This window comes from Populus alba, chromosome 4 (assembly GCF_005239225.2).
Source record: "Populus alba chromosome 4, ASM523922v2, whole genome shotgun sequence".
Classification (NCBI taxonomy): domain Eukaryota; kingdom Viridiplantae; phylum Streptophyta; class Magnoliopsida; order Malpighiales; family Salicaceae; genus Populus; species Populus alba.
Genome location: NC_133287.1, coordinates 16,747,203 through 16,760,590, shown reverse-complemented (window position 1 = coordinate 16,760,590; position 13,388 = coordinate 16,747,203). Strand labels below are relative to the sequence as shown.

The window sequence follows — 13,388 nt, the reverse complement described above, 5'->3', positions numbered from 1 at the left end:
TGAGCGCTTAAAATTTTCTTATAATGTTCATAAACATACAAGCATGTATTTGACAGAATTGAAAAGCTTGCACACTCAAATAGAAGAAATTGAAAATCTAGGTCGCCAAAAATATAATCAACTCAATTATTCACAGTAGATAAGACCGCACCATGAGATGAAAACCTCAATTATTCACAAGCTGTGGCTGTAGTTCATGATCAGCATGAGGTAAATAAAAACCTTTTTCTTTTGCATGGCGAGGCAGCCTCATCCCATTACCTCATATATCCCAATTCCAATTTGCATCCCATGCGTCATCTCATGTATCAAAAAACTCATCTAGCTTTTTCATGTACAATCCACTTTCATGAACCAGAGTTGATAGTTTGGAATTCGCCTGGGCTACTACGTAAATTTCATTTATATTTAGTAAATCAAATATATGTAGTTGCATTTCTTTTAGCAACTTTGTCAAATAACAAGGGGGAAGTAAACCAACAACTTTGCATATTTCAAAATGCAATGGGTATAATAGCTTATCTCTAACGAGTTTGAAAAACTGTTCAAGGTAGTCAACCACCAAAGTGGCCATTTCCAGATCCCCTTCATCACATTCAACAAAAGCCAGCATCTTAAAAGTCCTTTCTAACTTTAATGATTCATTCGCATTGAGGAATATCTTGTAAAAACCAGCTGGGTGATTGAGCACATATCCAGCCACAAGAAATTGGTCTTCTTCTTGTTTGAATTTCAAGACAACCACAAGATTGAACGTGTTAGGCAACGTAAACAACTAAAAATAAGGCTCCTCCTGCTTAAAACCGTAATCCAGGGCAACGGCGAAAATAACCAAGACAGCCAGATGTTTCACTTCATGATGATACCTGGCCAATATAATTTTCAAGAAACCCAAGGTTTCTTGAAAGTTTTTGTTAGCTGGCACTTCAAGTTCTATTATACTAGCTTTAACTCCGCTGGATATATTGAAGTCTATCTTCTTCTGATCACCATTGAAACACAGAATAACTTTTTTTATGGTCATTAGGATTCCCAAGTTCTGCAAGGTATTTAGTTCCTGGTGAAATACATTATTCATTTCTTGAAATGTTACAAGGCTTGGGAGGTTGACCTTCAGTGGGTAGCAACCCATGGCCTCGAGGGCTCTGATCTTGAATTCAAAAGGATGCTCCTTTTCAAGGAATTGCATTGTGAGGATTTTGAAGGTTTCTTTTGTGAAAATAGGTTTCTTGATATATAATATCAAAGGCAAAATTGTGTGTTAGAATGAAGAGCTTTTTTGAGTCTTGAGTTTTCTCTCTTTATAATATGTCAGCGTATGCAAACTTGTTGATTTTGGCCAAAACATTGTCATTTCACCTTTTGGTGCTGTTATTGTCCCTTCCCCAGCCCCAATGAGAACTAAAAACTAAAAAACCTTGGCCCAATAAGTCCTCCAACGAGGCTTCTTCTAGGATACCCAGTTGCGCTTTTGCATTTATAGCTTTTGTACTGTCACAACTCAATCTTCAAGACTTTTCGTTGCACATCTCAGTTGTTTGGTTTTCCATCTTAGCTCGCTTTGGTGCGTGATATCAAAGCCAACCCTTTTAAAATATTTTTAAAGTATTCATTTAATTTTTATTTTTTTAAATACCATTTATTTTATTTTAGATTATCTATATGGTTCAATTTATTTCTCCTTTATTGTTTCTTCACTTTTAAATTTGATCATTTTTTTTTTATTTTGTCTTATTTTTTTTTAATTAGATTATTTTTTCAATTACATTCCTTCATATTTTACATTATTTTATTAATTTAATAAATTTTTAAATTGTATCCCTCAATATTTTTATTTCATTCTTTTAATTATTATTTTTAAAATTACTTCCCTCAATATTTTATATTATTATGTTAATTGAATTTTATCTTCAATTACATCCGTCAAATAATTTAGTTCATTTTATTTTAATATCATATTTAATCTTATTTTTTTCATTATTATTTATTTTATTTTTAATCTTTTTTTTATCAGAACTTTCATTTTTCATTTTAACCCTCAACATTTTATTAATCGGATTTTGTTAACCTTTCAGGTCACCAATTTGAAATATTAGGCTAGATTGGTTTGGATTTTTTTTAGATCCTTTCTTACAAATGATTTTTGCTAATATTATCGTTCTACAAGATTATCACTATCTTATATGTTAGGCCATGAGTTTCATGTGTTAACCTAGTTTTGATCTAGACAATATTTTTTTTTAATTTATTTGCTGTTGTTGTTGGTATTATCTAATTTTTTATTATATTATCAAATTAAAACAATGTTTAGCCTAATTATTAAAAAAAAATATTTTTTCTAAAAAACACAATTGTCTAACTTAATACAGTTCACGGTATCTTACGAGCCACCAATCTAATATATACTCTCTTTTTTTCATATAAAAAAATGAGACATGTGTTGACTAGTCTTGCTACACGTTACGAACATGCAAGTTAGATAGCTGAATTAGTAAGAGCGAGAACAAAACTTGGTGCTTCATGGAGGGGGGAAAAAAAAGAGGGAGAGGCCAAACTAAGTGAATTACCTTGCAACTCGGTGATTTATTCTTAATCCTTAAAGTTCACAAAAAAAATCATCAACCCTGCCAACGAATTCACAAGAAAAAAAATCAGATTAGTGTGATTTATTTGGTAAAGAAGTTATGTGTTGACTAGTCTTGCTACACGTTACGAACATGCAAGTTAGATAGCTGAATTAGTAAGAGCGAGAACAAAACTTAGTGCTTCATGGAGGGGGGGAAAAAGGGAGAGCCAAACTAGGTGAATTACCTTGCAACTCGGTGATTTATTCTTAATCCTTAAAGTTCACAAAAAAAATCAACCTTGCAAGCGAATTCACAAGAAAAAAAATTAGATTAGTGTAATTTATTTGGTAAAGAAGTTATTTTAGGCACATGCATTGGTTTATCTCTCTTTTGTTTTCGTAACTCAATTTATTTTATATAAAATATTTTTTTTAAAAGTATTTTTCTATGTTTTTTAATATTTTTTTAATTAATTTTTAAATTTAGTTCATTCAAAAAAAAATTTTCAACTCCTAGAATATTTCACAAATAATAATAAATAATAATAATAATAATAATAATAATAATAGTATTAGTATTATAAAATTTTATTACTATAGAGAAAACATAAATTCGTTTTGAAGAGTAAAATCAATTATATTCATCATCATTATTATTAACTTGATTTTGACATGTGTTATCAGACCAAAAAAACTTGGATTTGGAAGATTTGCCTGATCCAAGTTGCTTGGAAATAGCAGGGGTGCAGATTCAAGTCCTTGGGTCCTGAGCTTTCAAACCCAAGGCTTTTGGGTCCGCGTCAGCAGTCAATGATCTTGGATCCTGCATCCTCACTCAACTGTAATGGGTTGGGAATGTAACTAGACCCAAGGCTTTTTGGATCAGCATGTAAGAAGTGTCCAAATCACTTGATCTGGTATTACAGCCAGATCTACTTAAACTTGGGTAAGGTTATTGATATTATCATTAGTTTTATGCTAATTAAAATTTTTAGTATTAAAATATTATTATATTTATTATAAATAATTTTAATTTTATTATTATTAACATTAAAAATATTATTATTTGTACTATAAATATTGTTATTAATATTATAATTAATGTCATTGATATGAAAAATATTATTATTTGTAGTGTAAAGATTATTATTTTTAGTATGATTAATACATTTGTAAAAAATATCATTAATATTGACAAGTTAGGATTGATTTGATTTTAGTAATAAAATTAAAAATTATTTTATTATTTTTAATAGATTTGAAAAAAATATATAATTATTATCGAAGAAAAACTATAAATCTTATTTGAAAGGATTAAAAACTATAAAAAATGACACATAAATTTAATATTATTAATAGATAATATTTACATAATAATTAATGATATGGATATTTAAAATATTATTACAATAGATTTAATATGAAAAGTAAAGTTGTTGTTGTTGTTGTTGACAACCACTACCACTGCCACTAAATTCACCACTACAACTACAACTAGATTTTAAAAATAAATATTATTACTATAAAATAAAAACAATAAACTTTCATGCATCCAATCCTTGACGGATTGCTTATGTTAAAGAATTGGTGCAGTGATCACAAAATAATCAAAAATAAAAGCCAATAGTAATATCCTGTCTAGCGGCCAAAATGGTCTCAAAAGCAACAGCATTAGCAAGCTTACAAGTGTGACAAAGCAAAACAACAGGAAAGCCCGGAACAATATTCCTCCACGCAGAGGGCTTTCCAGGATGATGCGTGGAGGAATATTGTTCCGGGCTTTCCTGCTGTTTTGCTTTGTCGCACTTGTAAGCTTGCTAATGTTGTTGCTTCTAGGGATCATTTTGGCCGCTAGACAGGTATTACTATTGGCTTTTATTTTTTATTATTTTGTGATCACTGCCACCAATTCTTTAACATAAGCAATCCGTCTAGGATTGATGCATGAAAATTTATTGTTTTTATTTTATAGTAATAATATTTTGTTTTTAAATCTATTCCTATAATAATAATAATAACTTTACCCTTCATAATAAATCTATTGTTTTTTTTATTCAATATTAATGATATTTTTTACAAATTTATTAATTATCATATTAATTATAATAATCTTTAGACTACAAATAATAATATGTAAATATTATCTATTAATAATATTAAATTTATGTGTTTATGTTTTTATAGTTTTTAATCCCTTCAAATGAGATTTATAGTTTTTCTTCGATAATGATTATATATGTTTTTCAAATCTATTAAAGATACTAATAATAATTTTTAATTTTACTCCTCAAATCAAATATATCATAGCTTTTCAATATTAATAATATTTTTTACAAATGTATTAATCATACTAAAAATAATAATCTTTACATTACAAATAATAATATTTTTAATATCAATAACATTAATTATAATATTAATAATAATATTTATAGTACAAATCATAATATTTTTAATGTTAATAATAATAAAATTAAAAATTTTTATAATAATATTTTAATACTAAAAATATTAATTAGCATAAAACTAATAATAATATTAATAACCTTATCCAAGTTTAAGTGGGTATGGCTGCAACATCAAGACAAGTGATTTGGATGCTTCTTACATGCTAACCCAAAAAGCTTTGGGTCTTTGGGTCTGGCTGCATTCTCAACTCATTATAGTTGGGTGAGAATACAGGACCCAAGATCATAGAGTCCTGACGCAGACCCAAAAGCCTTGGGTTTAGACTCCTTATCCAATTGTCTTGGGCCAAGGAGAGCTGCAGGATCCAAGGACTTGGGTCTGCGCCTCTGCCACTCCTTAAAAAACTTGAATCAGACACACCTTCCAACCCCAAGTTTCTTGGGTCTGGAAGCACATACCAGAATCAAGTTAATAATAATGATGATGATGATAATTGATTTTACCCTTCAAAACAAATCTATATTTTTTTTATAGTAATAAAATTTTATAATACTAAAACTATTATTATTATTATTTATAATTATTATTATTATTATCTGTAAAATATTATAGGAGTTGAAAATTTTTTTTTTGAAAGAACTAAATCTAAAAATTGAATTATAAAATATTAAAAAAAACATAGAAAAATACTTCTTAAAAAATATTTTATACAAAATAAATTGAGTTATCGAAAACAAAAGAGAGATAAACCAACACATGTGCCTAAAATAACTTCTTTACCAAATAAATTACACTAATGTGATTTTTTTTCTTGTGAATTCGTTGGCAGGGCTGATGAATTTTTTTGTGAACTTTAAGGATTAAGAATGAATCACCGAGTTGCAAGGTAATTCACCTAGTTTGGCCTCTCTTTTTTTTTTCCCTTCCAAGAAAGCACCAAGTTTTGTTATCTCTCTTTCTAATTCAGCTATCTAACTTGCATGTCCGTAACGTGTAGCAAGACTAGTCAACACATGTCTCATTTTCTTATATGAAAAAAGAGAGAGTATATATTAGATTGGTGGCTCACAAGATATTGTGAACTGTATTAAGTTAGACAGTTGTGTTTTTAGAAAAATAAAATTTTTTAATAATTAGGCTAAACATTGTTTAATTTGATAATATAATAAAAAGATTAGATAATACCAACAACAACAGCAAATAAGTTTAAAAAACTATTGTCCGGATCAAAACTAGGTTAACACATGAAACTCGTGGCCTGACATATAAGATAGTGATAATCTTGTAGAACGATAATATAAGTAAAAATCATTTGTAAGAAAGGATCTAAAAAAATCCAAACCAATCTAGCCTAATCTTTCAAATTGATGACCTGAAAGGTTAACAAAATCTGATTAATAAAATGTTGAGGGTTAAAATAAAAAAATGAAAGTTTTGATAAAAAAAATGATTAAAAATAAAATAAATAATAATTAAAAGAATAAGGATTAAATATGATATTAAAATAAAATGAACTAAATTATTTGAGGGATGTAATTGAAGATAAAATTCAATTAACACAATAATATAAAATATTGAGGGAAGTAATTTAAAAATAATAATTAAAAGAATGATATAAAAATATTGAGGGATACAATTTAAAAACTTATTAAATTAATAAAATAATATGAAATATGAAGGAACGTAACTGAAAAAATAATCTAATTAAAAAAATAAAGAAAAAATAAAAAAAAGGATCAAATTTAAAAGGTGAAGAAACAATAAAGGAGAAATAAATTGAACTGTATAGATAATCTAAAATAAAATAAATGGTATTAAAAAAATAAAAAAATAAAACTTAAATGAATACTTTAAAAATATTTTAAAAGGGTTGGCTTTGAAATCACGCACAACCAAACCAAAAAAGTGAAGATTGAGTTGTGATAGTACAACTATTTTTTAAACCAAGCACCAAAAGGTTGACAACGTGACGCATACGCTGACATATTATAAAGAGAGAAAACTCAAGACTCAAAAAAGCTCTTCGTCTAACACACAATTTTGTCTATGATATTATATATCAAGAAACCTCTTTTTCATAAAAGAAACCTTCAAAATCCCTATAATGCAATTCCTTGAAAAGGAGCATCCTCTTGATTTCAAGATCAGAGCCCTCAAGGCCATGGGTTGCTACCCACTGAAGGTCAACCTCCCAAGCCTCGTAATATTTCAAGAAATGAATAGTGTAGTTCACCAGGAACTAAATACCTTGCAGAACTTAGGAATCCCAATCACCATACAAGAAGTTATTCTGTGTGTTCAATGGTGATCAGAAGAAGATAGACTTCAATATATCTAGCGGAGTTAAAGCTAGTATGATGGAACTTGAAGCGCCAGCTAATAAAAACTTTCAAGAAACCTTGGGTTTCTTGAAAACTATACTGGCCAGGTATCATCATGAAGTGAAACATATGGTTGTCTTGGCTATTTTCGCCGCTACCCTGGATTACAGTTTTAAGCAGGAGGAATCTTATTTTCAGTTGTTTACGTTGCCTGACACGTTCAATCTTGAGATCGTCTTGAAATTCAAACAAGAAGAAGACCAATTTCTTGTGGCCAAAAAATTGAATATAAAATTTTAAATTAAAGAGATCAAAGATGAAAATAAAATTTTTTTGTAGGCCAAAAACTTAAAAAAGGAACATTATGCGTGCTTAAAATTTTCTTGTAATGTTCATAAACAACAAGCATGTATTTGACAGAATTGAAAAGCTTGCACACTCAATTAGAAGAAATTGAAAATCTAGGTCGCCAAAAATGTAATCAACTCAATTATTCATAGTAGATAAGACTGCATCATGAGATGAAAACCTCAATTATTCACAAGCTGTGGTTGTGGTTCATGATCAGCATGAGGTAAATAAAATCTTTTTTCTCTTGCATGGCGGGCGACCTCATCCCATTACCTCATATATCCCAAGTCCAATTTGCATCCCATGCGTCATTCCATGTAGCAAAAAAACTCATCTAACTTCTTCATGTACAATCCAGTTTCATGAACCAGAGTTGATAGTTTGGGATCCGTTTGGACTACTAAGTCAATTTCATTTATGTTTAGTAAATCAAATATACGCACTTGCAATTCATCTAGCGGCTCTGTCAAATAATAACAAGAGGGAAGTAAACTAGCAACTTTGCATATTTTAATATGCAATGGGTATAACAACTTGTCTCTGACGAGTTTGAAAAAATGTTCAAGATAGTCAGCAATCAAAGTGGCCATTTTTGGATCCCCTTCACCACATTCAACAAAAGCCAGCATCTTAAGAGTCCTTTTTTTCCTTTTTGACTTCAATGATTCATTCGTATTGAGGACTATCTTGTAAAATACAGCTGGGTGATTGAGCACATATCCAAGCACAAGAAATTGGTCTTCTTCTTGTTTGAATTTCAAGACGACCCCAGGATTGAAAGTGTCAGGCAACGTAAACAACTGAAAATAAGGTTCCTCCTATTTAAAACCGTAATCCAAGACGATGGCAAAAAGATCCAAGACAATCATATGTTTCACTTCATGATGATACCTGGCCAGTATAATTTTCAAGAAACCCAAGGTTTCTTGAAAGTTTTTGTTAGCTGACGCTTCAAGTTCCATCATACTAACTTTAACTCCGCTGGATATATTGAAGTCCATCTTCTTCTGATCACCATTGAAACACAGAATAACTTCTTGTATGGTCATTGGGATTCCCAAGTTCTGCAAGGTATTTAGTTCCTGGTGAACTACATTATTCATTTCTTGAAATGTTACGAGGCTTGGGAAGTTGACCTTCAGTGGGTAGCAACCCATGGCCTTGAGGGCTCTGATCTTGAATTCAAGAGGATGCTCCTTTTCAAGGAATTCGGATTTTGAAGGTTTCTTTTGTGAAAAAGAGGTTTCTTGATATATAATATCAGAGGCAAAATTGTGTGTTAGAATGAAGAGCTTTTTTGAGTCTTGAGTTTTCTCTCTTTATAATATGCCAACGTATGCAAACCTGTTGATTTTGTCTAAAACATTGTCATTTCACCTTTTAGTGCTGTTATTGTCCCTTCCCCAGCCCCAAAAAAGAACTAAAAACTAAAAAACCTTTGTAAGATCCCACATCGAAAGCGAGTATAAGTCATGCTCACCTTGACTAGAAGACGCGTTTTGGGGAAGTCAGGCCCCCGGTGGGCTTCTTCTGTAAGAACAACGGCACCCAAAACGGACAATATGCTAGTGAGTGGGTGTTACATTTGCAGAGCCGAGGACGGCTCGTCTTAAGCCCACATCGAAAGCTGTCCAAAGCCAGGCTTATAAGTGCATGCTCACAACTCACGTTTTGGGAAGTACGGGCCTTTCGTTGCACATGTCAGTTGTTTGGCCCAATTTTCCATCTTTTGCAGCTCGCTTTGGTGCTTTAGATATCATTTCAAGCCAACCTTTTAAAATATTTTTAAAGTATTCATTTAATTTTTATTTTTTTATTTTTTTAATACCATTTTTTTATTTTAGATTAGTTTTTATTTCTCTTTAGTTACGTTCTTCATTTTATTATCTTTTTTTTTTATTTTATTTTTTATTAAACGTTTAATATTTTATTTTTTTAAATTGTATCCCTCAATATTTTTATATCATTTTTTAATTATTATTTTTAAATTACTTCCCTCAATATTTTATATTATTGTGTTAATTGAATTTTATCTTCAATTACATCCCTCAAATAATTTAGTCCATTTTATTTTAATATCATATTTAATCCTTATTCTTTTAATTATTATTTATTTTATTTTTAATCATTTTTTTATCAAAACTTTTATTTTTTATTTTAACCCTCAACATTTTATTAATCGGATTTTGTTAACCTTTCAGGTCATCAATTTGAAAGATTAGGCTAGATTGGTTTGGATTTTTTTAGATCCTTTCTTACAAATGATTTTTTCTAATATTATCGTTCTACAAGATTATCACTATCTCATATGTTGTTGTATTATCTAATTTTTTTATTATATTATCAAATTAAACAATGTTTAGCCTAATTATTAAAATTTTTATTTTTCTAAAAACACAACTGTCTAACTTAATACAGTTCACAATGTCTTGCGAGCCACCAATCTAATGTATACTCTCTCTTTTTTTCATATAAGAAAATGAGACATGTATTGATCACTAGTCTTGCTACACGTTACGGACATGCAAGTTAGATAGTTGAATTAGTAAGAGCGAGAACAAAACTTGGTGCTTTATGGAGGGGGGGGAGGCCAAACTAGGTGAATTACCTTGCAACTCGGTGATTCATTCTTAATCCTTAAAGTTCACAAAAAAATCATCAACCCTGCCAACGAACTCACAAGAAAAAAAATCACATTAGTGTAATTTATTTGGTAAAGAAGTTATTTTAGGCACATGTGTTGGTTTATCTCTCTTTTGTTTTCATAACTCAATTTATTTTATATAAAATATTTTTTAAAAAGTATTTTTCTATGCTTTTTTAATATTTTATAATTAATTTTTAAATTTAGTTTATTCAAAAAAAAAATTTCAACTCCTAGAATATTTCACAGATAATAATAATAAATAATAATAATAGTATTAGTATTATAAAATTTTATTACCGTAGAGAAAACATAAATTTGTTTTGAAGGGTAAATTCAATTATATTCATCATCATTATTATTAACTTGATTCTAGCATGTGTTTTCAGACTTAAGAAACTTGGGCTGGAAGTATGCCTGATCCAAGTTGCTTGGAAATAGCTGGGGTTGCAGATTCAAGTCCTTGGGTCATGAAGCTCTCCCCGGCCCAAGACAATTGGGTAAAGAGTTCAAACCCAAGGCTTTTGGGTCCGCGTCGGCACTCAATGATCTTGAATCCTGCATCCTCACTCAACTGTAATGGATTAGGAATGCAGCTAGACTCAAGGCTTTTTGGGTCAACATGTAAGAAGTGTCCAAATCACTTGGTCTAATATTGCAGCCAGACCTACTTAAACTTGGGTAAGGTTAATGATATTATTATTAGTTTTATGCTAATTAATATTTTTAGTATTAAAATATTATTATATTTATTATAAATATTTTTAATTTTATTATTATTAACATTAAAAATATTATTATTTGTACTACAAATATTGTTATTAATATTATAATTAATGTCATTGATATTAAAAATATTATTATTTTAGTGTAAAGATTATTATTTTTAGTATGATTAATACATTTGTAAAAAATATCATTAATATTGAAAAGTTAAGATTGATTTGATTTGAATAATAAAATTAAAAATTATTATTATTATCTTTAATAGATTTGAAAAAAATATATAATTATTATCGAAGAAAAACTATAAATCTTATTTGAAAGGATTAAAAACTATAAAAACGACACATAAATTTAATATTATTAATAGATAATATTTACATAATAATTAATGATATGGATATTTAAAATATTATTATTTGTAGTCTAAATATTATTATAATTAATATTATTAATATAATAATTAATAAATTTGTAAAAAATATCATTAATATTGAATAAAAAAAACAATAGATTTAATATGAAAAGTAAAATTGTTGTTGTTGTTGTTGTTATGCTTATTATTATTATTATTATTATTATCAGGAATAGATTTAAAAACAAAATATTATTACTATAAAATAAAAACAATAAACTTTCATGCATCCAATCCTAGACGGATTGTTTATGTTAAAGAATTGGTTGCAGTGATCATAAAATAATTGAAAATAAAAGTCAATAATAATACCTGTCTAGCGGCCAAAATAGTCCCAGAAACAACAGCATTAACAAGCTTACAAGTGCGACGAAGCAAAATAGCAGGAAAGTCCGGAGCAAAATTCCTCCACGCATCATCCCGAAAGCCCTCTGCAAATCAGCCGTAAAAGAATCTTGCTCACTCCACTCCTTCACCGCACTATCCGCCACTCTCAGCTCAATCATCCTCTCCACTAACCACAACAAATGCTTCCCATTAGTCATAGCTGTATGCAAATTCAACCTCTGTATCGCTTCCGTCTCATTATGATCCCCTCTAAAATTCGGACTCGAATACTCCTCAAGCGATTCCTTCACAATCTTCAAACTCGTCTCAAACGCCATCTCCAAAACCCTCCTCGCCGACTCCCTCGATGAAAAATCCCTCAACAACTTAGCCACAAACGCTTTCACAAATGCCATGTTCGAACTACTATGAATCGCAGCCAATATCAAACCATGAAGCATTTCCTCACACGAATCATATTTCGCCGGAGAAACCCTAGCTAATAGCTCTTCAGACTCCTCCTCGCGTAAATATGGAATTAAATTAATCACGCGCTTCTCTTCCTCTTCACTCCACGGCACAGCCTCAAGATACTTAACGCAATAATCCGCACACTCATCAAACAACAACTTTAACGGCACCGGCAAAATATCTAGAGCCGCCGCAGCAGAGTTAATAACATTATTGAAATCGTTTGTATACAGCAATTTTAAAACGCTTAGATGGACTTCGATCGATCCAGGAGCGACGCCTAATTTCAACGGAATCAAGTACTGGTCGATTTTATTTTCAGCAGAATCGGGATTTTCCTTGGAGTGCTGCCATCTGTCGGATAAAAGGGCGGAGAAATACTTAGAGCGGCGGAGGATGGGAGAATGGAGGTAGATCTGGACATTGGATTGGTTATTATTGTCAAGTGAGGAGCATGAAGAAGAAGAAGGCGATGTCAAACATATCCATGGAACAAGAAAAATAGAACATTGTGCTGTGTTCTCCAACTCTATTCTTTGCTGCTGCGGGACAACATATAGTTTTTTTCCCTTAAAGTGTTTTAGTGTGTGTTTCTAAGCCGTCCCGCTTTAACAAATTTATAATAATTAAATTTAAGGTGCAAAGAAATGATCATAATTAATATTTGAATTCGAAAGGAAGTAAAGAGACTCTGGAATCTTATTCTTATTTTTTTGTCTTAATTTTTTTTTCCATTATTATTGTTTCGATCATTTTAAGAAATATTATTTGTGAAACATATTGCATGTTCATGCACTGTGAGTGTTACATAGTGGTTATTAGGTGCCTTTACAAACACCATGAGAAAATATGTTCACAGTAGATACGACTGTACCATGAGATGAAAGCCTCAATTATTCACAAGTTGTTGCTGGTGTTCATGATCAGTCTCCATGAGGTAAATAAAAACCCTTTTCTCTTGCATGATTTGTTTTTCTAGTTACATTTCGATTTCAGTTTGTTAAAGAATAACAACTGTAGAAAGTTGTTGGAAGAGAAAGGATAATTATTTTCCCTTCTTCAGCTCACAGCAATTAGGCCTCTCAGATGGTTTTTATTCTCCTTCCTTTCTTTTGGCCTTCCAGCCTGTCATGCAGAAGAGGTTGTTTATCATTCTTTTCG

The 13,388-nt window shown here is 30.0% G+C and overlaps 1 pseudogene; it reads right to left on the bottom strand.

The window, feature by feature from the left end:
* Nucleotides 1–10,682: 10,682 nt before the first annotated feature.
* LOC118039801 (BTB/POZ domain-containing protein At1g63850-like) lies at nt 10,683–13,161 on the bottom strand (annotated as a pseudogene).
* Between the last annotated feature and the right edge of the window lie 227 nt (nt 13,162–13,388).